Source organism: Hibiscus syriacus, unplaced genomic scaffold (assembly GCF_006381635.1).
Source record: "Hibiscus syriacus cultivar Baekdansim isolate YM2019G1 unplaced genomic scaffold, ASM638163v2 tig00110785_pilon, whole genome shotgun sequence".
Lineage (NCBI taxonomy): Eukaryota > Viridiplantae > Streptophyta > Magnoliopsida > Malvales > Malvaceae > Hibiscus > Hibiscus syriacus.
Window position 1 is genome coordinate 149,173 of NW_024062862.1, and position 25,948 is coordinate 175,120.

The window sequence follows — 25,948 nt, forward strand, 5'->3', positions numbered from 1 at the left end:
AAGTACTTCAAATAAAAAAAAAAAGAATATGGCTTAGAGTAACTATTTTTGCCAATTGTGAAGGTATCAGTCAATATATTAAAAAAATTAACATATTTCCTTTGAAACATGTTTTATCTACTAAAAAATTAACAATTACCGATAATCTTAATATCTTTATTTAAAATTTGAGTATTTTATTAAATATATTTTATAACTACTTAAATATATATACCGCATATTTGTAATTAGAATAAAATTGCATGCCTATATGATGTATATTTTATTAATTGCAAGTAGAAAAACACTGACTTTAGAATTTCATGCTCAAAATCATACTTTGAGATTTCTGTTTTACTTTCTTAAGACTTAAATCCGATCTCTGTCCAATTAACTCACCGGAGCTAGTACAAGTGAAATTTGCAGTTTTCTTAAATCCAAATATTGGTATACAGTGTCTCTCAATTGTCTCGTTTCCTTTTAGACGCGCATTCTTTTTTTACACTTACTGCAACCCTAATTGCAAATTTGGTAATGACAGAAATCAGCCATTGCACGTATGCTATGACTGATCATCGAAGGTCGATGACCTCAAAGTTCAAATTGGGATTCATATACACATTTGTACAAGTATTGTAAAGGGGGCCACCATCAGGAGGTTGGACATGAGGGTGAAAGCCGCGTTTCTGGCACTGTCTGATGACAAACATACCGCCCGGAGTTGTCAAACGAAAAATTCCATGTTTTCTGCATTCGGATTCATGAAAAGATAACAATGACTCAACATATAGTACAAAAGAAAAAAAATGGATTAATCATATAGTAGTATGCTTCTCACCTCAAAGAATCTCTTGGAGCCATTACTATTGCTACAAATTCCGGCAACATAATCTGGATAATCATCATTTCAGAACGTATAAAAGACAATAAGAAAACACATATATTGGCTTCTCACTCAGCTATTAAGGAGTAAAAGAGTTTAGGGATGAGGAGGCAAAATACAAGAGAAAGAAAATTCTATCACGGAAAGAAGAGATGTAAAGGAGAAAAAACTTGAACATGCCTCACCAACATCATATATTCATGCTCCGACATGATTTCATTAGAGATTAACGGTTGAGTGGCCATAAAAACTTGAATGTTACCAACTAAAATGCTGAATTTCCTAATCGGTTGACCAAATTAAAATGTCATCCAAAGTTGGGTAACAAGTGTATTTTAGCCTTCAAATTAAAGCCAAAATGACATTAGCAGTGACCTGTATGAAATAACTGACAAAACATTTACAAATGACTTGAATTGTAACAGGCACTAATTTTATACTGATACGAAAAGGCACATACCTGGTATGAGTAGTGAGTGTGGAGATCAATTGACGACATGAAACATGATTGTGTAGGATGTGTCTGTGGATTCAAACATAATTATTAGCTACTCATGATAAAGATTGTAAACCCACCCCCTCAAACATAAAAATATTTCATTGAAAAATATGACATGCAAAACGATCAATTAAGAAAATGGAACAGATTTGACAACTGTCTTGTAATATATATGATGTTCTATACTCATATCTAGGACATAAGATCTTGATCAAACGAGCATGGAAACAAAGACAGATTTCATCTGTTTACCATAGACATGGTAATGACAAACAGAGTTCCATTTATATTTAGAAACCTTGTTTCAGTTGGGCTTGGTTGACTAGGAATCATCATGAGTGTCGACACCGTTTTTCGCCCGGGCGGGGAAAGACCGATACCGACTCGGGGTTTTCTTTTTGAAAATCGTTTCAAAATGTGAGGAGTCGCCACCAATCATTTAAGGTGAGATTGGAACACCGTAAAAACTGGGTGATTTTAATAAAATATTTTATTTTAATAAAATATCGAGTTTTGGGGTCTGCAAAAATCCAGAAATCAGGTTCGGGAGTCAGTTACGCGTGGGGAAGGATTAGCACCCCCACAAGCGCCCAAAAATTGGTACCTAGTTGATTACCCTATATTTAAAATCGGAAACTTTGAGTTCGATCTTTATTTAATTTAAAAATCATTAAGGATGCAAAGTTTGAAAAGGGTATTCGTTTATTGAGACCGATAGCATTCTCCCCCGAGCGTAAATGCGGGAGATCAGCTATTGTGCCTAATAACCGAATATTGCCTTATTTTTAGAAAACATGATGTAGTTTTGAAAAGGATGTTGACTTATTCAGGGAATTACCAGTAGTCACCCCCTGAGCACGATCGCGGAGGATATACTATTAACTCCTTAATAAGTGAACAGTGCCTTAAAGTTTAAAATAAAATGCACTCGGACAAAATCTTATTCAATCCTAATTAATCTAAGATAAAATTAAGGCCTTTTCTAACTTAAGGTATCAAATTATGATAATTAAGGAACCTAGGGGCTTAAACCTAAAAATATAGGTTCTAATATTAATCATATTTGATTTTAAAAAAATATTAAATCAAATAACCGAGATGGTCCCTCGAGCGTTTACGCGAGGGCCAACTCGAATTATCCCCTAAATTAAAGACTAGTTTGAAATCTAACCTAAAATGGAGGCTCTATTTAACATATTTAATTATGTCAAATATTAAATGTGTAAACATAGTTTGGGGAATAAACATGTCAAAGAATTAAAATAACGGACCTAAAAGATTTAAAAGTCTAAGGTTATTTTCAAACAGAATAAAATATGATACATTGATATATTTAAAAAATAAATACACACATTAAGGTTAATTTTAACTTTGTTTTACTTTATAAATATACATATTTTCTAAATATGATATTAAACGTATGACATAATATTTATTCTAAAATATATGAAAATATAAAATAATATTTATCGTGCTCTACATATAATATTATGTATATAATAAAGTAATATATAATAATATAAGTAAAATAAATACTTAAAACATAAAACATACTTTAATGGTACAAATAAACAATATACATATATATTCATTAATATCTTAGTGACAAAAATGAGTGAAAAATAATTTTAAAATTATAAACATTAATAAAAATAAATATCATGGCATGAAACAAGAAAATCACATAACATGAGCACTAGAATCGTAATAAAATAATAAATATAGGACTAAAATAGAATAGCATAAACATCAGTAACCCATTTCGAACACAAATAATACATACAATAGTGGACTAAATTAAAATAATACAAAACAAAGTAGCCAATTCGCAAATCATGTAAAGTAAAAGAAAATGGTGACCAAAACACAAAAAACGCTAAACTTGAAGGGACCTAAGGCACAATTAACCCTAAAAATGACTAAAGACGCATATCACATTAAACTTAAAGGACCAATAAAGTGATTTAACCTAAAACTAGTGATCTAAATGCAAAACACGCTAAAACTATGATGACCTAGTATGCTATTTACCCTAACACTTAAACTAAACATGAAACATATTAAAAATGGATGACTTGACATGTGATTAGCCCAAAACCCAAATAACTTTACTTTTTTCTCTCCCCAGAATCATTTCTGCGCATGGTTTTTCATTTCCTCTCCTCTTCTCTTTATTATTTCTCTCAACTTTCTTCCTCTTTTTCTATTTCATTTTTATTTCGTGGAATAAACGATCGTTGGCCATGAACCACCATGGCCACCACTGCGAACCGTCCCGATCTAAGGTAATAATCTACTCACTCTTTTTCCTTCTTATTTTACATACAAAGTTTCAAAAAAAATATTAGATTCAAAACTAAAAAAAATATTCAAAATACCTTGGAATAATCTGATTTTTATTTCTTTTCTCTCTGATTCTAAATTATTTTAGTATTTTCTCGTAATAGCATAGAGTAAAAAAAATTAGTATTTGAATACGAAAATAAAAAATTTACCCTTAAATGCTTGTATTTCTCTAGAAAAATCGGAGAGAAAATCCTCCCTTTTTTGATTACATGCATTTGGCTTTTATAGCCAATTTTACAATGATTTTTCAGTTGATTATGCCTTGATTTTCGCAGGGAACAAGGAGTGATGGGGTTGGTGTTGAAAAAAATGGGATGATTGGTGTTGGTGTTGAAAAAATGGGGTGGTAGGTGTTGGTGTTGAAAAAATGGTGTTTACAGCTGCCCCTCTTTGCTCATTGATGTGGAACGGGAATGGAGCAAAGATATAAAGCACCATTTTTCGGCTTAAGCAATGTTCTTCGAGTGAAAAGTTCTTTTCATTAGGAACTTTTTTGTTGGGGATGTCAATCCACTGCCTTTTGTAATGAATTAAATTGTCGATCCAACTCTTCCTGTGATAGAATCGAGCAAAAAGGTGACGCTGATCCAACTCCTTCTCTTTCTGTGATAGAATCGAGCAAAAAGTTGACTCTGATCCAATTCCTTCTCCTTCTGTGATAGAATCGAGCAAAAAGTTGACGCTGATCCAACTCCCTCTGTGATGGATTTGAGCGAAGATAAAAATGTCGATCCACCTCCTTTTGTGATGGAATCGAACGAGATGTCGATGCCGATCTACCTCATTCTGTGATAGAATCAAGCAAAAAGTTGACGCTGATCCAACTCTTTCTGCGATGGATTTGAGCGAAGATAAAAATGTCGATCCACCTCCTTTTGTGATGGAATCGAACGAGATGTCGATGCTGATCTACCTCCTTCTGTGATAGAATCGAGCAAAAAGTTGACGCTGATCCAACTCCTTCTGCGATGGATTTGAGCGAAGATAAAATGTCGATCCACCTCCTTCTGTGATGGAATCGAACGAGATGTCGATGCCGGTCTACCTCCTTCTGTGATAGAATCAAGCAAAAAGTTGACGCTGATCCAACTCCTTCTGCGATGGATTTGAGCGAAGATAAAAATGTCGATCCACCTCCTTTTGTGATGGAATCGAACGAGATGTCGATGCTGATCTACCTCATTCTGTGATAGAATCGAGCAAAAAGTTGACGCTGATCCAACTCTTTCTACGATGGATTTGAGCGAAATAAAAATGTCAATCCACCTCCTTTTGTGATGGAATCGAACGAGATGTCGATGCCGGTCTACCTCCTTCTGTGATAGAATCAAGCAAAAAGTTGACGCTGATCCAACTCCTTCTGCGATGGATTTGAGCGAAGATAAAAATGTCGATCTACCTCATTTTCTGATGGAATCGAACGAGATGTCGATGCCGGTCTACCTCCTTCTGTGATAGAATCAAGGAAAATTGACGCTGATCCAACTCTTTCTGCGATGGATTTGAGCAAAGATAAAAATATCGATCTACCTCTTTTTGTGATGGAATCGAACGAGATGTCGATGCCGGTCTACTTCCTTCTCCTTTTGTGATGGAATCGAACGAGATATCGATGCTGATCTACCTCCTTTTGTGATAGAATCGAACGAGATGTCGATGCTGATCTACCTCCTTCTGTGATAGAATCGAGCTAAAAGTTGAACAATCTCTTCATTACGAATTCTTTACTGAAAATATTTATCTTCTCTTCAAGGTTTTTGAATTGACAGCGGTCCATGAAAGATATGGACTGATTCTCTACGTAAGTTGTGAAATGAATCTTTCGTTGATTCTCTTAATTCCTGTCATGTTTTCAAAACTTTATGTAAATGTTTGCATATGCTCTTATTCAATGAATGCATGAGTATACATTATGTGTTCTTTGGGTTTTTAGGGTTTCGTAAGCCTTTGTTTTCCCATTTTATCCCTGTCGAATCCATGTCTTTGTCGACTCTGTGTTTTTCGGGTTGTTGTCATTTCTTGTTTCGCCCTTTCATCAATCCTTTGCTTTAATTAGTGCAAATATCGACCCAAATAGACGACCTTGGATTCCCATTATTTTACAGGTCAATTAAAAGTAATACCGAGAAATTTCTGGAATTTGTATTATGCTCAGTTACTTGTGGCATACATAAATAATGAGTTGAAGATTGAAATAACACTCATGAAATTTATTGACAAAAGAGAAGTTTTATACAGAGTCATGGAAATCGGAAAAAAAAAAAACTCTGGAAACAAATTAGCATATATCCTAATGAATTCTAGCACCATTGTTCCTGTACCATTTGATTTGACACCCCGAGGTGGTCCTCTGTGAAGTCCTTCATGAACTACTACTATCTCAAGGGATTTACTTGTCAGATGCCTTCATATCAAAATGTATTTGAGCCGCCCTTTTCGGGTTTTCGACTCAAATCCTCCTTTGGTTTCAAAGTGCCCTTTACGGGTTTTCACCTCGAACCTCTCATTTTCTTTTTTCTTTTTTCTCTGTAGATGCTTAATTTGTCTGGGCCTATATCATGGGCAAATGAAAGTAGTTTTTGGGAGTTAAAAACCAGAAAAAAACGTGGGGGAGGACACGATCAGATAACAGAAAAAGGAGACAAAGAAGGGACAGGAGGTTTTTTTACATAGTTAGAAAAAAACAGAGGGGGGGAACCGGAGACCATTTACTACTATTTTTTTTTACACAACAAGGGGGGAATTAGAAAATAGGGTGTAGAATATTTCTTCATCCCAGATTCAAAGATCAAACAGTGTGTAAAAGGAATTCATGTAATTTATCCTTTTGATAGCAATACAAACAGATGAGATTTCAGAGCAGTTTTTTTTATTAGCAACACAAAGCTTTTCTTCTTCAGAAATACAAAGCAGTAGAAACAAAACATCATAACGATTCTGTTTTTTTTTTAAACAACGTTTTTCTATTCAAAGGAGGTGCTCGAACCAAAAAAAAAAGGGGAAAAGAGAGAGATCCGTTTACCTGGTTCTGTTTCGGGTCTTCGCCGGAAATTGGGAAGTTCTGAGCATCACTGGAAGCAAGAAGAGGAGGAGCTTCGCCGGAGTCATTATCGGGGTGAGTATTCGAAATATCTTATAGCCCTTAGGTCTTTGCATGTCCATTTTTAGGGTTAGATAGTGTCGTTAGGTTTACTCAACTCTAAGTGCTCACTGGTGAATGGTAATAGAATGGTGGCTAGGGTCTTACGCTCGAGGAGAGTTGAAGAAGTTGGATGGGAAATGGGTAGAGAGATCGGCGCAGAGAGAGGAGAAGAAGAGAGCATTGCGGCTGTGTGTGTTTAGTTTAGAGTTAGGTTAGGTTTGTTATTTAGGTTATATGTTAAAATTTTAAGGTTAATTAGCTTTTAGCCACCGAGTCCTTAGAATTTCGTTTAATCCCTATAGTTCTTGTGTTTGTTTTCATTTTGGTCCCCAAACCGAATGTTTTCCTGTTTCCAATTTTGCATCTTTATTTTATGCGTTTTAATTTTCAGTCCCAAATGTTATGTTATTTAGTTTTTGTTATTTTAGACATTTAACTTCTGAATGGTTGCATGTTCGTTTTAGTCCATAAATCAACATTTGCATGTTTATAGTTTTGTCTCTTTATTTTACCCGCATCTAATTTTAGCCCTAAGTATTCTTGTATTTAATCTTTGCTGTTTTAAACATTAAATTGTTAATTTTTGCATGTTACATTTTAGTCCCTAGGTAGAAATTTGCATGTATCTAATTATGTCTATTTATTTTATGTTCATTTAATTTTCGTCCTAAATATTGATTTGTTTAATTTACGTTGTTTAAATATTAGACTTTAAGGTTTTTGCATGTCACATTTTAGTCATGTGGGTATTTTATTTTAAGTTTATGTGATGTTGCATATTTGGCACAACATTTTCTCGGTTTTCATTTTATTTTTACAAGTGGTCTCTGTTTTATGTTGATCTTGGTATATGTAATGCATTGATAGTTTTTTTTGTGGTCTTTGTTTAATAGTAATTTTAGCTTTAGATTTATTTACTCATTTATTTTAATCGCATGTTTAATTAATTTTTACATGACATCATTTTTGCATAATTTGCATGATAGCTTCACTTGCATAACTCGACATATTCATAATTGGATTAAGGGTAATATACTTTTAATTTAAAATTGTTTCAAGGGGACTGTCATAACTGATTTGAAGTCCGCTTCTAATGATTTTAAATTAAAAGTGTATCCCGAAAGTGAAACCAAAAAATTGATTCGTCACCTAAAATTTGGAAACGAGAGAAAAAGAAATGTTCGTTTATTTAAATATATCGAGAAAAGGTTGTTATATCTTTAAGATCTGGTCTCGATATTTGTAAATAATCGAACATTCTTTATCTTTCTAAAACGACTCGGTAATTTTAATTTAATTTATTTGAGTGCTTTTGAATGTTTTTAAATTTACATCATTGTTTTATGAGATCAAAAATTAAATTAAATTTGAATTTGTAAAATTCATTGCAAAGACGTTAATTAATCGGCTAGGTACCGATTTAGGGCGTTGTGGGGGTGCTAATCCTTCCCCGCACGTAACCGACTCCCGAACTTGGATTTTGGTAACGCAGACCTCAATTTGTTGTTTTAATTAAAGTTAATTTTTATTTAAAATGACAAAGCATTTTTGGGTGCCCAATCACACCCTAATCAAAGATTGGTGGCGACTCTTCGAACCGTATTTATCGATCGTAAAGGAAATTCAAATTTTTTCGAAACAAGAGGTCTTTTAAATCGCATATGTTTTTAAAATGAAAAGAGACAATTAAGAATTAATGCGGTTTTCAAAATCTCACGTTTTTTCACCTTTTAAGAAAAAATCGTTTCTACAGCTTGGCGACTCTGCTGGGGACTTTTTTTTAGAGAGTCAAGCCGATAGTCGATTAATTAATTGTCTTTGCAATTGAAAATTACAAATTCGTTTTAATTTGATTTGTGATCCTTTGTTTGGTTTGTAATAAGTTTTGTTTGTATTTCGATTTTTTTTCGATTAACAATTAAATAATTGTATTAATTTGTTTGCTAATGATTTCAGATTAATTGTGTGAATTTAGGAGATGAGTGTTTTTATTGTGTTTTTTCGCTTTTCCTCACACACTGCACAACTGCATTATCATAACATGAGCTAAAATCCCGCTCCGTCCTATTTAAGTAGGAGTGAGAGACTATGCCCTCGTGTGGTTTTCACCTCCGCATGGGATAGTGGATCGCTCCTGGAGCTCACGCCTTATGGTCCTCGTGATGGTAATCACCTCCGCATGGACATAAGGAGGTGTGTTCCCTCGAAATTGAACTCGATCCCCTAAAGCCTGTGATGGGCCAGGATTGAGGGTTCGGCAGCCCAAGGGGGCACTGGCAAGGACAATTCGAGAACCTATTGCTTTAGAACCTAACCCGGCATATAGTGAACGTAGAGCCTGAACTTAGGTTGAGCCAAACCCGAACCTTAAGAATCCAGTGAGGAGGGTACACAAGGAAAAGTTTTTTTGAGTCATTTATTTTCATTTTTTCGAATAAATGCATGCGAACTAGATATCATGCGGTTAGGTTTATTTTATTGAATAAGCATGCGAATTAGATATCATGCGGTTAGGATTTCTTTTTGTGGATAACAAAGCATGGGGGTAGATATCATGTTGGGTAGGATCTGATAAAGCATGATGGGGTAGTCAGCATATGTGGGTAGGATTTTTGAACAAACTATTATCCTGAATTAATTGCTTCATGTTTACTAACCGATCTTTTGTTGTTTTTGCCTTGTTTATTTTCTGTTTTGCATTGCATTGTCCATTACATGGTGTTGATTTGGGGTCGATGTCCATATAGAAGGCCAGTAATATGGAACGAACGATTCGGAAAGAGGTTGAGGACAATGCAGATGTTCTGAGGTGGTCGGAACAGTCCCAATTGACCAATGGAGACAGCGTGATGCCTGGATATGTGTCAGAGTTATTTGGTTACGCTCACATCAACGTGCGTCAGAATGATCTAAGTGAGCTAAAGGAGATATGGGGAAGATGGACAGTAGCCGATAAGAAGATGTTTTATCAGTTGTACGACGATATTCCTTATCTTCTGGATGTTTCTATTGACCGAAATCTGTTTAGAGCATTGGCACAGTTCTGGAACCCGGCTTATAGCTGTTTCACATTTGGTAGAGTGGATCTAACACCAACAATAGAGGAGTACAAAGCTTTGGTCCGTTGTTCGAGGTCACAGATGGATAGAGTATATACCAAGCTGCCAGTCACTCATTCGTTTAAGAAGAAATTACTATTGATGACCGGAATGAGTGAAGATTGGGTAATCAGAAACATTAAGAAGGGAGACAGTGAGTGCATCTCTTGGGCTGCTCTGAAAGAAGTAATTGCTCATCATCCTGATAATAGAAAGAAGCTTGACTTGTTTGCTTTAGGGATTTATGGGCTCGTTATTTTTCCAAAAGTGCTAGGATAAGTAGACGTATCAGTTGTTGACCTGTTTGAAAGATTAGACAAGCGCATGGATCCTGTTCCAGCTATTCTAGCTGAGACGTTACGGTCTTTGAGTTCTTGTAGGCGCGAGGGAGAAGGACGCTTTATAGGATGTGCGCCTTTGCTGCTAGTGTGGATTCTGAGTCATTTCAAACATGTTGAAAGGGCACCAGGACGAGTATATTTAGACGGTTTCCCACCTTTGAAGGATTTTCTTTCTAAAGAGTGGCATGGGGGCTTTACTGAAGAAAAATAGATGGTCATCTTCAAGGATATTAAAGATGGTGATATCTTGTGGCGAGCTTTGTGGAATACCTCTTCGGATATACTTTACCGATGTGGAGAGCGAGATTGGGTTCCTTTGCCAGGTATATGGGGTTCTGTTGGGTATGCACCGCTACTAGTTTCCAGACAGTATGGATCGAGGCAGTTCATCCCAGCCACGTGGGACTTGGTAGGATCGGATTTTGCATTCAAAGGAGATCAGTATAAGGTTAAAGTTAAAGGGGTTGCTGAGGCTTGGAAGCAAACTCGTCGTGTGAATCTGTTCACTTATGATATCGAGTTATCTCAAGAGTACGAGCAGTGGAGAAGCGGTCGAGTAAACGACAACATCCCGATAGTGAATCTTGAAAATATTCAGCCGGTGGAGGAACAGTTAAGAGTGGTGCCATCTTCATTAGAGTTAGCCAAGCGTGATTTCGAAGCAGAACGGAGACAATGGAGAATGACTTTACAGAAGCTAGAAGATGAAATGTATCAAAAGGGATTGGAGATTGACATTCAGAAGAGTAGAGCAGATCGAATTGAAAAAGTAGAGAAACAACTTCGGCTAGACTTTGATGATCTTCGGTCAACTTATCAGCGAATGGTAAAAGCTCAGGCAGGTTATAGCTCGAGTAAGTCTGTCGAATTGAGGCAAGAGGTGACGAGCCTCAAAAGAGTAGCCGGAGAGAGTCAAGAAGAGCTTAAGCAAAGCAGGCACCAAGTGAAGATTTTATCGAAAGAAAATGATTCTTTAGAGCAGCGGTTACAAAAGAGTCAAGCCCAGAATGAAAAGTTGAAGGAGGAAATTTCAAGTTTAAAGACTGCATTACGACGATACCGAAGCGGGGAAGGTAGCTCGAGCCGTGGGGAGGTAGAAAGTTTGAAGAGACAAGTGAGCGAGCTTGAAGCCATGGTTCAAGAGTTTCAGAGGCAAGCAAGTGAGCTATCGATAGTTCCCTATGAGGGGGATATACAGTGGCGTTTTCGATAGGAGCGAGCTCAGGCGAGAGTCAAGCAAAGAGATGACTTTATTGCTTGTTACCTAGAACACTCGCGGGGAATAGCTCAATATTTGGTCATTTTATCCGAGGAAGCTGCTGATGTGACTGAAGAACTGGATTCTGAGGCTGAAGAAAACCAGAAGATTGTAGAGTTACTAGCACACGTACAAGAAATAAGAGAGATGGTGCAGATTTATTTGTAATATGTTTCAACTTTGTAATTGAACGTCGTTCTAATATAAAGAGTTGTTCTAAGGAGTCGTTCCAGGATCAACACCTTGCATTTTGCATATGCATTTTTAATACATTTAAATTTTTGCATCGCATTTTATTCATTCATAATCATATATTTCATATTCATTAATAAATATCAGTGATAACAAAATGACTCTATGACAGAGTAATACTGGAAAATCCCAAGCATATCTACAGAACCAGGAAGAAAGTTATGGAAGACAAACTTGCCCAAATTGAGAAGGCTCAGTTGGAGTTACAAGATAATATCAAGAAAATGCAAGAAGATATGATTAATGCCCAAAAGGAGATGTTTGCTAAGTTTGAAGGTATGTTGGAAGGAAGAAATCCAGAACATGGGAAAAGCCCTATGCCAGAAGGTGTAACTGAGGACCTACTTCATCATCCAGGGTTAACCCTAGAACAATCTCAAAATGTTCAAGTGACCCCTGTTCATGTCGGGAAGGTGCACATTAATCCAGTCGGTACTTCTGTTAACGTACAGCCTGGATCTAGTTCATATCAGGAAGAACATCAATATCATCAAGTTCCGGACCTTGATGAAGAAGCCAAGAAGGACCAAAACAATCTGCTGGAAGAGAAATGGAAGCAGTTAGAAAGAGAGGTCAGAGCCATGAAGGAAGATACCAGTGTCTATGGATTTGACACAAAGGAGTTAAGTCTAGTTCCTGATCTGGTCTTGCCTCCAAAGTTTAAAGTTCATGACTTTGAAAAGTTTGATGGTACTAGGTGTCCCTCTGCGCATATCACGATGTTTTGTAGGAAGATGACCGGATACATAGGGGACGATCAATTGTTGATACACTGCTTTCAGGAAAGCTTAACTGGTTCGACAATCCGATGGTATAACCAGTTGAGTAGAGCTAATATTAAATCGTGGAAAGACTTGGCTAAGTCTTTTCTTGAGCAATACAAACATGTGAAGGATGTTAGGCCCAACAGGATGATGTTGCAAGGAATGGAAAATAAGTCTAACGAGAGTTTTAGACAATATGCTCAAAGATGGAGAGATGTAGCAGTGCAAGTCCACCCGCCATTGGAAGAGGAGGAAACAAATATGCTTTTTGTCAACACCTTAAAGGCTCTTTTTTTCTCACATCTTATCGGTAATCCTTATCGAAGTTTTGCTGATGTGGTTACGGCGGGAGAAATGATTGAAATGGCTGTTAAAAGTGGGAAGCTCGAAGGAGGAGAGTCTAGTAAGAGGCCACCAACGAGGAAAAAGGAAAACGATGTCAGTAATGTGAGGCAGTACGATTCTAATAACATCACTGTTTCCCGTCCTCAAGGAGCAGGGTCGTCAACACAAAATGATAATAGACAAGGGGCAAGGGACCAGAGGAGAGGGAGGCCTCAATTTGACCCCATCCCGATGACTTATAAGGAATTGTTTCAGATTTTGTATGATCGACAAGTGGTTTCGCCGTATCACGTGACACCAATGCAACCTCCTTTTCCCAAATGGTATGATGCTAGTGCACAGTGTGAGTACCATGCAGGGAAACCTGGGCATTCCATTGAGAATTGTACTGCTTTTAAGAAGGTTGTCCAAGCTTTGAGAACGAGGAATGTCATCAACTTTGGTGACAGTGAGCAGCCAAATATAGCTCAGAATCCGTTGCCAAGCCATGCAGGGGCAGGAGTTAATGCGATTACTGAAGAGAAAGGAAAGAGAATTGTAAGGAATGTTGGTGAGGTGGTATCACCCATGAGTTGGGTGTGGTGCCAGATGGTTAAGGTAGGATTGTTGAAGCCCAGTTTGATGGGTGAACAGTTTAACAGTGGAGAGGTATGTCTGTATCATAACAGTGAAGGACACAATATTCAGCAATGTCCTGATTTCCTATCTTTGGTACAAGACATGATGAACAGTAAAGAAATTGAGTTCTTTAGAGAGATTGCTGAAGAAGAGGAAGCGGAAGTTTGCGCTTCAGAAGGATCGTCTAAAGGGGTATACAATGCCAGTTGTCCCCTAATTATTATACCAAAAAATCGAGTTGCTGAGAAGGTAGCCCCGAAAGTGGTTATTACACCTCCATCTCCATTCCCATATCGGGATAATAAACAAGTGCCTTGGAGATATGATTGCCAGATGGGAGATGTAACAAAAGAGAATGAAGAAGTAGATGAGGTGGGACGCTTTACTAGAAGCGGTAGGTGTTATTCTCTTAATCCACCTAAAGAGTATGAGAAGAAGGTTGCAGTTGATAAGGGGAAAAAGGTTGATGTGCAGATAGAAGAAGATAAGTCTGTTATCAATGAACCAGTAATCGAGAATGAAGCGGTAGAATTTTTGAAATTTCTGAAACACAGTGAGTATAGTGTTGTGGAACAGTTACACAAATTGCCTGCCCGTATTTCTGTTTTATCATTACTTTTGAGTTCAGAGGCCCATAGGAATGCTCTATTAAAGGTTTTGAACCAGACTTTTGTTCCGAAAGAATTGCCCGTTGAAAAGTTGGATCGGTTAGTTTCCAATGTACAAGCTGATAATTTTTTATCTTTTTCTGAGGATGAAATCCCTTCTGGGATGATGGGTAGTCAGAAGGCGTTGCACATTACAGTTAAATGTAAAGGGCATGTGTTGTCCCGGGTCTTGGTTGATAATGGTTCAGCTTTGAATGTGATGCCCTTAGTGACTCTAAAGAAGCTTCCATTAGATAGTACACTTATGAGAACCTGTCAAAGTGTGGTTCGAGCTTTCGATGGGACTAAAAGAGAAGTGTTGGGCAAGATTGATGTTCCTCTGAATATTGGTCCAACAACTTATGAAGTGGAATTTCTCGTAATGGACATTATGCCTACGTACAATTGTTTGTTGGGAAGGCCTTGGATTCATCAGGCCGGTGCAGTTCCGTCCACATTGCACCAGAGACTGAAATTTGTGATTGATGGAAGGTTGGTATGTATTCATGCTGAAGAGGATATTATTGCTTCTGTTTCTACTACTGCTCTGTATATTGAAGTTGATGAGCAAGCCGTCGAGTGTTCTTTCAGATCGTTGGAGTTTGTCAATGCTACGTTTGTGGCCGAAGGTAGGAAGATACCAAAGCCTCGATTGTCAGACTGTACCAAGATGGGGCTCAAGCTGACTCTTGGAAGAGGAGCAAAAGTTGGGAAAGGGTTAGGAAGTCAGTTACAAGGACCAGTGAATCCAATATGCCCTGTTACTAAAAGAGATCGATTTGGTTTGGGATATCAGCCAACTCCGAGGGATAAGCTGAGGGGAATTAAAAAGGGTCAGGAAATGAGAAAGGCTAGATTGGCTGGTGAAGACCTTGGCTGGGAACCCATGATCTTCCCGCCGTTGAGTAGCATTTTCATATCTGGGGGACATATGTTTCAAGGGAATTCAAGGAACACTGAGGTGATGGTTGAGGATGCCTTGGGAGATTTAGGCATTAACGTTATAACTGATGATGAATTTGAGGAAATGAGAGTTATGGGCATTTATCCTGCACCGTCGGGCTTCGTGTTGAATAATTGGACCGCGGAAGAACTGCCTGTAGTTTTCAAATCTTTTACAGAGTAATGCACTGGAACTTTCTCCATGTTGTTCATACCCTGGGGCAATAGGTGATTTTATGTAAAGGGTTAAGCTGTTTGTTTTTCTTGCTTTCAATAAAAGATGCATTCTGTTAGCTCCAAATGGCAAACATTCTCCCATGCATTTCATTCATTCATTCTTTGTTGTATATATGTATGTATTTATTTATTTCTATTTATTTATATGGGAAAAGATCCTCCCATATGTATATATGTATATATATCTTCTCTTTCATTATTTTTTCAGGAGCTCAGATATCAATAATATGAATGCTAATGACTCTGACCCGGAGATTGATTTCGAGAAGCCTATATGTCAAGGGGAGATCGAGGATTGTGATGATGATGAAGGATGTGAACTATCTTCTGAATTGCTGAAAATGGTGGAGAATGAAGATAAGCAGATTCTGCCTCATAAAGAGTCTACTAAGATTTTGAATTTGGGGACAGATGAGGATAAGAGAGAAGTAAAGATTGGTACCACTCTATCAGTTGGAGGTCGACAAGATTTGATAGAATTGCGTCAAGAATACAAGGATGTGTTTGCTTGGTCATACGAAGATATGCCGGGTTTGGATACAGAATTGGTTGTTCACAAACTACCAATAAAGCCTGAATGTAAACCGGTACAACAAAAACTGAGAAGAATGAGACCTGAGACGCTGCTCAAGATTAAAGAGGAAGTGAAAAAACAATTTGATGCCGGGTTTCTTAAAGTGGCCAAATATCCTGAATGGGTAGCTAATATTGTCCCAGTACCAAAGAAGGATGGGAAAGTTCGAATGTGTGTTGACTACAGGGATCTCAACCGAGCTAGTCCAAAAAATAATTTTCCTTTGCCACATATAGACACTCTAGTGGATAATACTGCTGGAAATTCTTTGTTCTCTTTTATGGATGGTTTCTCTGGCTATAATCAAATTAAGATGAACCCTGAAGATATAGAAAAAACGACATTTGTTACCATGTGGGGAACGTTTTGCTATAAAGTAATGCCGTTTGGACTGAAGAATGCAGGGGCAACATATCAAATGGCCATGGTGACGTTATTTCACGACATGATGCATAAAGAGATAGAAGTTTATGTCGATGATATGATAGTCAAAGCCAAGGCAGAGGAAGAACATATCGGGAATTTGAGAAAGCTCTTTAAAAGACAAAAGATGCCAGCTAAAATTCAACCCAAATAAATGTACTTTTGGGGTTACATCTGGGAAGCTGTTGGGATTTGTAGTGAGCCGAAAAGGAATTGAAATAGACCCAGATAAAGTAAAGGCTATTCAAAACTTGCCACCCCCACGAACACAAAAAGAAGTCAGAGGATTTTTGGGGAGATTAAATTATATAGCTCGGTTTATTTCACAGCTGACAGAAAAGTGTGATCCCATATTTCGCCTTCTTCGCAAGAATAACTCAGGAGAATGGAGTGAGGACTGTCAAAGAGCTTTTGAAGCAGTGAAGAGATATTTGTCGAGCACTCCAATCTTAGCACCACCCATCTCAGGCAAACCCTTGATTCTTTATTTGTCAGTTTATGAAAATTCAATGGGGTGTGTGTTGGGGCAACGTGACCAAACTGAGAAGAAAGAAATGGCTATTTATTATCTCAGCAAGAAGTTCACTGAATGTGAGACAAGATACTCACCCATTGAAAAGTTGTGTTGCGCTTTAGTATGGCCTACCCGAAGGCTTAGGCAATATATGTTGTATCATACTACTTGGCTTATATCCAAGCTTGATCCCTTGAAATATCTAATGGGTGTGCCTGCATTATCTGGAAGATTAGCTCGTTGGCAGATCTTATTGTCCGAGTTTGACATCCAGTATGTAAACCAGACGGCAATTAAAGGAAGTGCTATAGCAGAATTCATTGCAAGCAGGGCTTCGCAAGAATATGAGTCGTTGAGCTTTGATTTCCCAGATGAAGATTTAATGGTTATTTCGGTAGAAGAAGCAGTGGCATCCACTAGTAAATATTGGAAGTTGAACTTCGATGGTGCTTCAAATGCCTTGGGACATGGAATCGGGGCGATTTTGGTCTCACCAGAGGGAGAACATTATCCTTTCACCAGTCGGCTTAATTTTGATTGTACTAACAATATGGCCGAGTATGAAGCTTGTGTTCTGGGTCTTAGAACTGCTGTTGAACGCAAAGTAAAAATGCTTAAAGTGTATGGGGATTCAGCTTTGGTGATATACCAACTCAGGGGAGAATGGGAAACAAAAGATCCTAAGCTTGTAGAATACCGTAAGTTGGTTATGGAACTTGTTGAAGAATTTGAAGAAGTAACTTTCAATTACCTCCCCAGAGAAGAGAATCAAATGGTAGATGCCTTAGCCACACTGGCAGCAGCATTTAAGATGAGCGAACATTCGAATATGATGCCCATTGAAATGAAAGCTTATGAGTATCCAGCCCATTGTTTTAATATTGAAGAGGAAGAAGATGGAAACCCCTGGTATTATGATATCTTGCAATATATAAGGTATCAGAGTTATCCAGAACAGGCTACTGAGAATGATAAGAGAACCATTAGAAGAATGGCATCAGGGTATGTGCTTGATGGTGAGACCCTATACAAGAAAAGTCTGGATTAGGTCTTGTTAAGATGTGTGGACGCGAAAGAAGCCAAATTGATTCTTGAAGAAGTGCATGAGGGAATATGTGGTACCCATGCTAATGGGCATACTATGGCTAGGCAGATTATGAGATTTGGGTATTATTGGTCAACTATGGAAACAGACTGTATCAATTATGCCCGAAAATGTCACAAATGTCAGATTTATGGAGATAGGATACATACTCCTCCTCATCCATTGCATGTAATGACAGCGCCGTGGCCATTCTCAATGTGGGGCATGGATGTTATTGGACAAATTTCGCCCAAAGCTTCAAATGGTCATCGCTTCATTCTGGTAGCCATAGATTATTTCACCAAGTGGGTAGAAGCAGCTTCTTACGCAAATGTTACCCAATCTACAATATGCAAATTTTTGAAGAAGGAGATCATTTGTAGATATGGTTTGCCCGAGAGGATTATCTCTGATAATGTGTTGAATTTAAATAATAAGATGATGGACTCGGTCTGTAAACAGTTCAAAATAAAGCATCATAATTCCACTACTTATCGCCCAAAGATGAATGGGGCAGTAGAGGCGGCCAATAAGAACATCAAAAGGCTCATAGAGAAAATGACTGAGACCTATAAGGATTGGCATGAGAAGTTGCCCTTTGCTATGTTTGCTTATCGAACTTCAGTACGGACTTCAACTGGGGCAACTCCGTTTTCTTTGGTTTATGGGATGGAAGCTGTCTTACCTATTGAGGTGGAAATTCCCTCACTTCGGATTTTGTCAGAGGTAAAGCTTGATGAGGCAGAATGGGTCCAAGCTAGGTATGACCAATTGAATTTGATTGAAGAAAAGAGATTGAAAGCTATTTGTCATGGTCAGATGTACCAAAAACGTATGATACGGTCACATGGTAAGAAAGTTCACCTTCGAGAATTCCATGAGGGAGATTTGGTGCTTAAAAGGATTTTGCCTATTCAGAAAGATTTCAGAAGAAAATGGATGCCCAATTGGGAAGGACCTTATGTTGTCAAGAAGGCCTTTTCTGGGGGAGCTCTAGTCCTAACTGAAATGGACGGATTAGAATTACCATATCTAGTGAATGCCGACGCTGTTAAGAGATATTTTGCTTGAAGAAGAAATAAAAGAGAAAAATGAGAAAATGAGAAAAAAGAAAAATGATGGAAAAAAACGAAAAGGAGAAAAAATGGACAAGGGAAGAAAAAATGAAAAATGAAAAAAAGAGAAAAATGAAAAAAAAGAGAAATAAAAGGAGGGTTCAAGACGAAAACCCGAAAAGGGCGTCTTGGAACCAAAGGAGGTCTCAAGTTGAAAACCCGCAAAGGGCGACTTGAGTTGAGTTTGAAATTCAGAATTCGTGCATGGTGGAGGTTCTGAATCAATTTTGGAAATGGAAAGGGCTCCTGATATGGATAGTAACAATGACAGTTGGTGATCAGGGATGAGACTAAAGATTAGTGAGTCTCTATTGAAATAACCAAGAGGAATTGAATGCATATGAGATTCAATACTGGTTTAGGGCATCCAATGATAGAGATTTGGGAGTTTAGAAGTAGCTTCATACTCTTAAGCATCACAATTTTGAAGATCTTTTTTACAGAAGCTACGCTCGAGACATTCTAACGGCGTGCCAGTTCAAAAGCATTTGCATTATTGATATTTGAAGACGCCTACTCTTTTGTTCTTTTACTGTTTCCAGTTAAAAGTTTGCCATTTAGTTGCCTAAAATTCTCTGTATTTATATAAATAAAGAGATGTCTTTTCTTGATAATTTCCCTTTTGCAAACATCTTATTTTGAAAGGTTAAAACATATGGCTTAACTTGAAGTACATGAGATCATTTTGTATTATTGTGCAAAAGGTTTTGGAGAATGCAGGTATTCTGAAGTTGACAATGGTTTAAACATGTAAGCTTGTATGGCCATGGGAAACTAAAATCCTCAAATTCAAAGAAAATCTCAGCCATTAAAAGATGACCCAAGGAGGTTATCATTGATCAAGAAGTTGGTCATGGGTACTGATGGGTTTCAAGAAAGAAATAAGTCAAGGTACTGTTAAGCCGAGAGATATGGAATTGAGATTGTTAACTGGGGTGAACTGGTCAAACGTTATGTGCCCAAGATGAAGCCGAGTTCCATCGAGATCAAAAGGAGATAGAGTTCCTTCAAAGAAGAAAACGCATTGAATTGCATAATTGCATACATTTTAGGCATGAGTAGGATCATGGCATTTATAATCGCATGATGGCTTAAATATCTACAGGTTTCCCAGGGATAATTGAAGATTGAAGATATGAAAGCATCGAGATGAAGATAACTGGTCTTGAGATTTTGACAAGAATGATGTTTATACGAAAATTGAGTCAAAGCAGATTCAAATATCCAATGGCTCCAGACAAGTTTTCACGATGGATATGGATTTTCAAAAAATTTCTCAACTTCTAAATTTTTTAGTATAATATTTTTCAAATATACATTCATGATGAATAATGTTTGATTTTCAGGTTTGACCTTTGAAGCAAATCATCTATAAGCCTTCACGAAAGAGTAGTGAAGCAAATTCGTTTGTTGAAGATTGAGTCATATACTCTCTGAAGGAATAGGGAGCGGACAAGTTCGTTGAAAATTGAGTCCTATACTCTCTGAATGAATAAGGAGCGGACAAGTTCGTTGAAGATTGAGTCATATACTCTCTGAATGAATAGGGAGCGGACAAGTTCGTTGAAGATTGAGTTCTATACTCTCTGAAGGAATAGAGAGCGGACTCGTTTTGTTGAAGATTGTTCGAGTTCTATACTCCCTGAACGGATAGGGAGCGGACCCGTTTTATGAAGATTTTCCGAGTCCTATACTTTCTGAAAGAATAGGGAGCGGACCTGTTTCATGAAGATTTTTCGAGTTCTATACTCTCTGAAGGAATAGAGAGTGGACCCGTTTTATTGAAGATTGTTCAAGTCTTATACTCTCTGAATGAATAGAGAGCAGACACATTTTATGAAGATTGTTCGAGTCTTATACTTCCTGAAGGAATAGGGAGCAGGCTCGTCATTTGAAGATTTTTCAAGTTTTATTTATCCTGACGTAACATTCTCAGGATCAGACAAATTCGATCATCTTTTGATCTTTGCTCTATTCTCGTTGCACAACAATGAGCAAAGAGGGGCAGCTGTAGATGCTTAATTTGTCTGGGCCTATATCATGGGCAAATGAAAGCAGTTTTTGGGAGTTAAAAACCAGAAAAAAAAAACGTGGGGGAGGACACGATCAGATAACAGAAAAAGGAGACAAAGAAGGGACAGGAGGTTTTTTTACATAGTTAGAAAAAAACAGAGGGGGGAACCGGAGACCATTTACTACTGTTTTTTTTACACAACAAGGGGGAATTAGAAAATAGGGTGTAGAATATTTCTTCATCCCAGATTCAAAGATCAAACAGTGTGTAAAAGGAATTCATGTAATTTATCCTTTTGATAGCAATACAAACAGATGAGATTTCAGAGCAGTTTTTTTTATTAGCAACACAAAGCTTTTCTTCTTCAGAAATACAAAGCAGTAGAAACAAAACATCATAACGATTCTGTTTTTTTAAACAACGTTTTTCTATTCAAAGGAGGTGCTCGAACCAAAAAAAAAAGGGAAAAAGAGAGAGATCCGTTTACCTGGTTCTGTTTCGGGTCTTCGCCGGAAATTGGGAAGTTCTGAGCATCACTGGAAGCAAGAAGAGGAGGAGCTTCGCCGGAGTCATTATCGGGGTGAGTATTCGAAATATCTTATAGCCCTTAGGTCTTTGCATGTCCATTTTTAGGGTTAGATAGTGTCGTTAGGTTTACTCAACTTTAAGTGCTCACTGGTGAATGGTGATAGAATGGTGGCTAGGGTCTTACGCTCGAGGAGAGTTGAAGAAGTTGGATGGGAAATGGGTAGAGAGATCGGCGCAGAGAGAGGAGAAGAAGAGAGCATTGCGGCTGTGTGTGTTTAGTTTAGAGTTAGGTTAGGTTTGTTATTTAGGTTATATGTTAAAATTTTAAGGTTAATTAGCTTTTAGCCACCGAGTCCTTAGAATTTCGTTTAATCCCTATAGTTCTTGTGTTTGTTTTCATTTTGTTCCCCAAACCGAATGTTTTCCTGTTTCCAATTTTGCATCTTTATTTTATGCGTTTTAATTTTCAGTCCCAAATGTTATGTTATTTAGTTTTTGTTATTTTAGACATTTAACTTCTGAATGGTTGCATGTTCGTTTTAGTCCATAAATCAACATTTGCATGTTTATAGTTTTGTCTCTTTATTTTACCCGCATCTAATTTTAGCCCTAAGTATTCTTGTATTTAATCTTTGCTGTTTTAAACATTAAATTGTTAATTTTTGCATGTTACATTTTAGTCCCTAGGTAGAAATTCGCATGTATCTAATTATGTCTATTTATTTTATGTTCATTTAATTTTCGTCCTAAATATTGATTTGTTTAATTTACGTTGTTTAAATATTAGACTTTAAGGTTTTTGCATGTCACATTTTAGTCATGTGGGTATGTTATTTTAAGTTTATGTGATGTTGCATATTTGGCATAACATTTTCTCGGTTTTCATTTTATTTTTACAAGTGGTCTCAGTTTTATGTTGATCTTGGTATATGTAATGCATTGATAGTTTTTTTGTGGTCTTTGTTTAATAGTAATTTTAGCTTTAGATTTATTTACTCATTTAATTTAATCGCATGTTTAATTAATGTTTACATGATATCATTTTTGCATAATTTGCATGATAGCTTCACTTGCATAACTCGACATATTCATAATTGGATTAAGGGTAATATACTTTTAATTTAAAATTGTTTCAAGGGGGCTGTCATAACTGATTTGAAGTCCGCTTCTAATGATTTTAAATTAAAAGTGTATCCCGAAAGTGAAACCAAAAAATTGATTCGTCACCTAAAATTTGGGAACGAGAGAAAAAGAAATGTTCGTTTATTTAAATATATCGAGAAAAGGTTGTTATATCTTTAAGATCTGGTCTCGATATTTGTAAATAATCGAACATTCTTTATCTTTCTAAAACGACTCGGTAATTTTAATTTAATTTATTTGAGTGCTTTTGAATGTTTTTAAATTTACATCATTGTTTTATAAGATCAAAAATTAAATTAAATTTGAATTTGTAAAGTTCATTGCAAAGATGTTAATTAATCGGCTAGGTACCGATTTAGGGCGTTGTGGGGGTGCTAATCCTTCCCCGCACGTAACCGACTCCCGAACTTAGATTTTGGTAACGCAGACCTCAATTTGTTGTTTTAATTAAAGTTAATTTTTATTTAAAATGACAAAGCATTTTTGGGTGCCCAATCACACCCTAATCAAATATTGGTGGCGACTCTTCGAACCGTATTTATCGATCGTAAAGGAAATTCAAATTTTTTCGAAACAAGAGGTCTTTTAAATCGCATATGTTTTTAAAATGAAAAGAGACAATTAAGAATTAATGCGGTTTTCAAAATCTCACATTTTTTCACCTTTTAAGAAAAAAATCGTTTCGACATTCTCTTCTTTTTCTTTTCAGGCGTAATATATCTTGATAGAGTCTGAATTTATAGGGTTTTTCAGTACCCTTCCATCCATCTCCGCCAAAATTATCGCTCCCCCGGAGAAGGTCCTTTTGACAACATAGGGCCCCTCCCAATTAGGCATCCATTTTCCGCGGAAATCCTTCTGGATAGGCAAAATCTTTTTCAATACTAGATCTCCCTCTTTGAACTCTCTTGGGCGTACCTTCTTGTTGTGGGCTCTCATCATCCTCTTTTGATACATTTGTCCATGACATATAGCATTCAACCTTTTCTCTTCAATAAGATTCAGTTGATCAAGGCGAGACTGGATCCATTCTGCTTCATCCAACTCCAATTCTTTCAAGACTCGAAGTGATGGAATTTCAACCTCAATAGGTACGACTGCCTCTGTTCCATATACCAAAGAGAAAGGCGTTGCCCCTGTCGATGTTCGCACGGTCGTTCTATACCCATAAAGGGCAAAAGGTAATTTTTCGTGCCAATCTCTGTAAGTTTCTGTAGTCTTCGTAATGATCCTTTTGATATTCTTGTTTGCTGCCTCTACCGCCCCGTTCATTTTCGGCCGATAAGTAACAGAGTTGGCATGCTTTATCTTGAATTGCGAACAAAGTTCATCCATCATCTTGTTTTTCAAATTAGTAGCATTGTATGTGATGATTCTTTCTGGCAATCCATATCGACATATTATTTCCCTCTTTATGAATCTACAAACTGTAGATCTCGTGACACTGGAATAGGAAGCAGCCTCTACCCATTTTGTGAAGTAATCAATTGCTACTAAAATGAATCGATGCCCATTTGAAGCTTTTGGTGTGATTGCCCCAATGACGTCCATACCCCATATAGAGAACGGCCAGGGTGAGCTCATAACGTGCAAAGGTGAAGGCGGTGCTTGGATTTTATCCGCATATATCTGGCATTTATGGCATCTTCTCACGTAATTGACACAATCCGTATGCATTGCGGCCCAATAGTATCCATATCTCATAATTTTTCTGGCCATGGACAATCCATTCGTATGCGTTCCACACGTTCCTCCATGTACTTCTTCCATCACATTCTTTGCTTCTTTGGCATTTACACATCTCAGTAAAACTTGGTCACTGCCCCTTCTATACAAGATTTCCCCATCAAGGAAGTACCTGGTTGCCATTCTTCTGATGGTTTTCTTGTCAATTTCAGATGCACCGGGGGGATAAGTCTGGTATCTCATATATTGTAGGATATCGTGGTACCATGGATGACCATCTATTTCTTCTTCTAAGTGATAGCAGTAGGTTGGGGTCTCGTATACTTGCATTGTTATGTGCATCATGTCTGTTCTTTTATTAGCTTTAAACATTGCTGCTAAGGTAGCTAAAGCATCTGCCATTTGATTGTCCTCTCGGGGGGAGATATCTGAACGTGACATCCTCAAATTCTTTTAGTAATTCGAGGATTAAATTTCTGTATTTGACTAGCTTTGAGTCTTTCGTCTCTCATTCTCCCCTTAGTTGGTACACCACTAGCGAGGAATCTCCGTATACTTTGAGTGTTTTGATCTTTCTTTCAATGGCTGCTTTTAACCCCATAATGCAAGCTTCGTATTCGGCCATGTTATTGGTGCAAACAAAATCAAATCTGCTTGTGAGAGGATAATAAATCTCCTCTGGGGAAATCAACACTGCCCCAATTCCATTTCCTAAAGCGTTAGAAGCACCATCAAAGTACAAAGTCCAAGATTTGTTGCCTTCAGAGCTCTCCTCCTCGGTATAAACGCACATTAAATCTTCATCTGGGAAATTAAAGTTCAAAGACTCATAATCCTTCGAGGCACGACTTGCAAGAAAATCGGCTATAACGCTCCCTTTTATTGCCTTTTGACTCACATAGACAATATCAAACTCAAATAACAATATCTGCCATCTAGCCAATCTGCCAGTCAAAGCAGGGGACTCCATCAAAAATTTCAACGGATCCATTTTCGATATTAACCATGTAGTATGGTATAACATGTACTGTCTGAGTCTTCGAGTAGCCCAAACTAAGGCACCACACAACTTTCGAATCGGTGAGTACCGAGTCTCACAATCGGTAAACTTCTTACTCAAGTAATAAATGGCTTTTTCTTTTTCTTCCTGATTCATCATGTTGCCTTAGTACACAACCCATTGAATTCTCGAAAACTGCTAAGTAGAGAATTAATGGTCTGCCGGGTACTGGCGATACCAATATGGGGGCATTGGACAGGTACCTTTTGATGACTTCCAAAGCCTCCTGGCATTCATCATTCCATACCTCAGGATTATTCTTTTTGAGCAATTTAAATACCGGATCACATTTATCAGTAAGCTGAGAAATGAATCGCGATATATAATTTAACCTTCCTAGAAACCCTCGAACTTCTTTCTGTGTGCGTGGTGCGGGAAGGTCATGAATTGCCTTAACCTTATCCGGATCAATCTCGATTCCTTTCTGGCTTACCATAAAACCCAATAATTTTCCAA

The 25,948-nt window shown here is 37.4% G+C and overlaps 1 pseudogene; it reads right to left on the reverse strand.

Moving 5' to 3' along the window:
* Positions 1–446: 446 nt before the first annotated feature.
* The window catches only part of LOC120140483, a 42,856-nt pseudogene continuing 17,354 nt past the window's right edge, over positions 447–25,948 (reverse strand).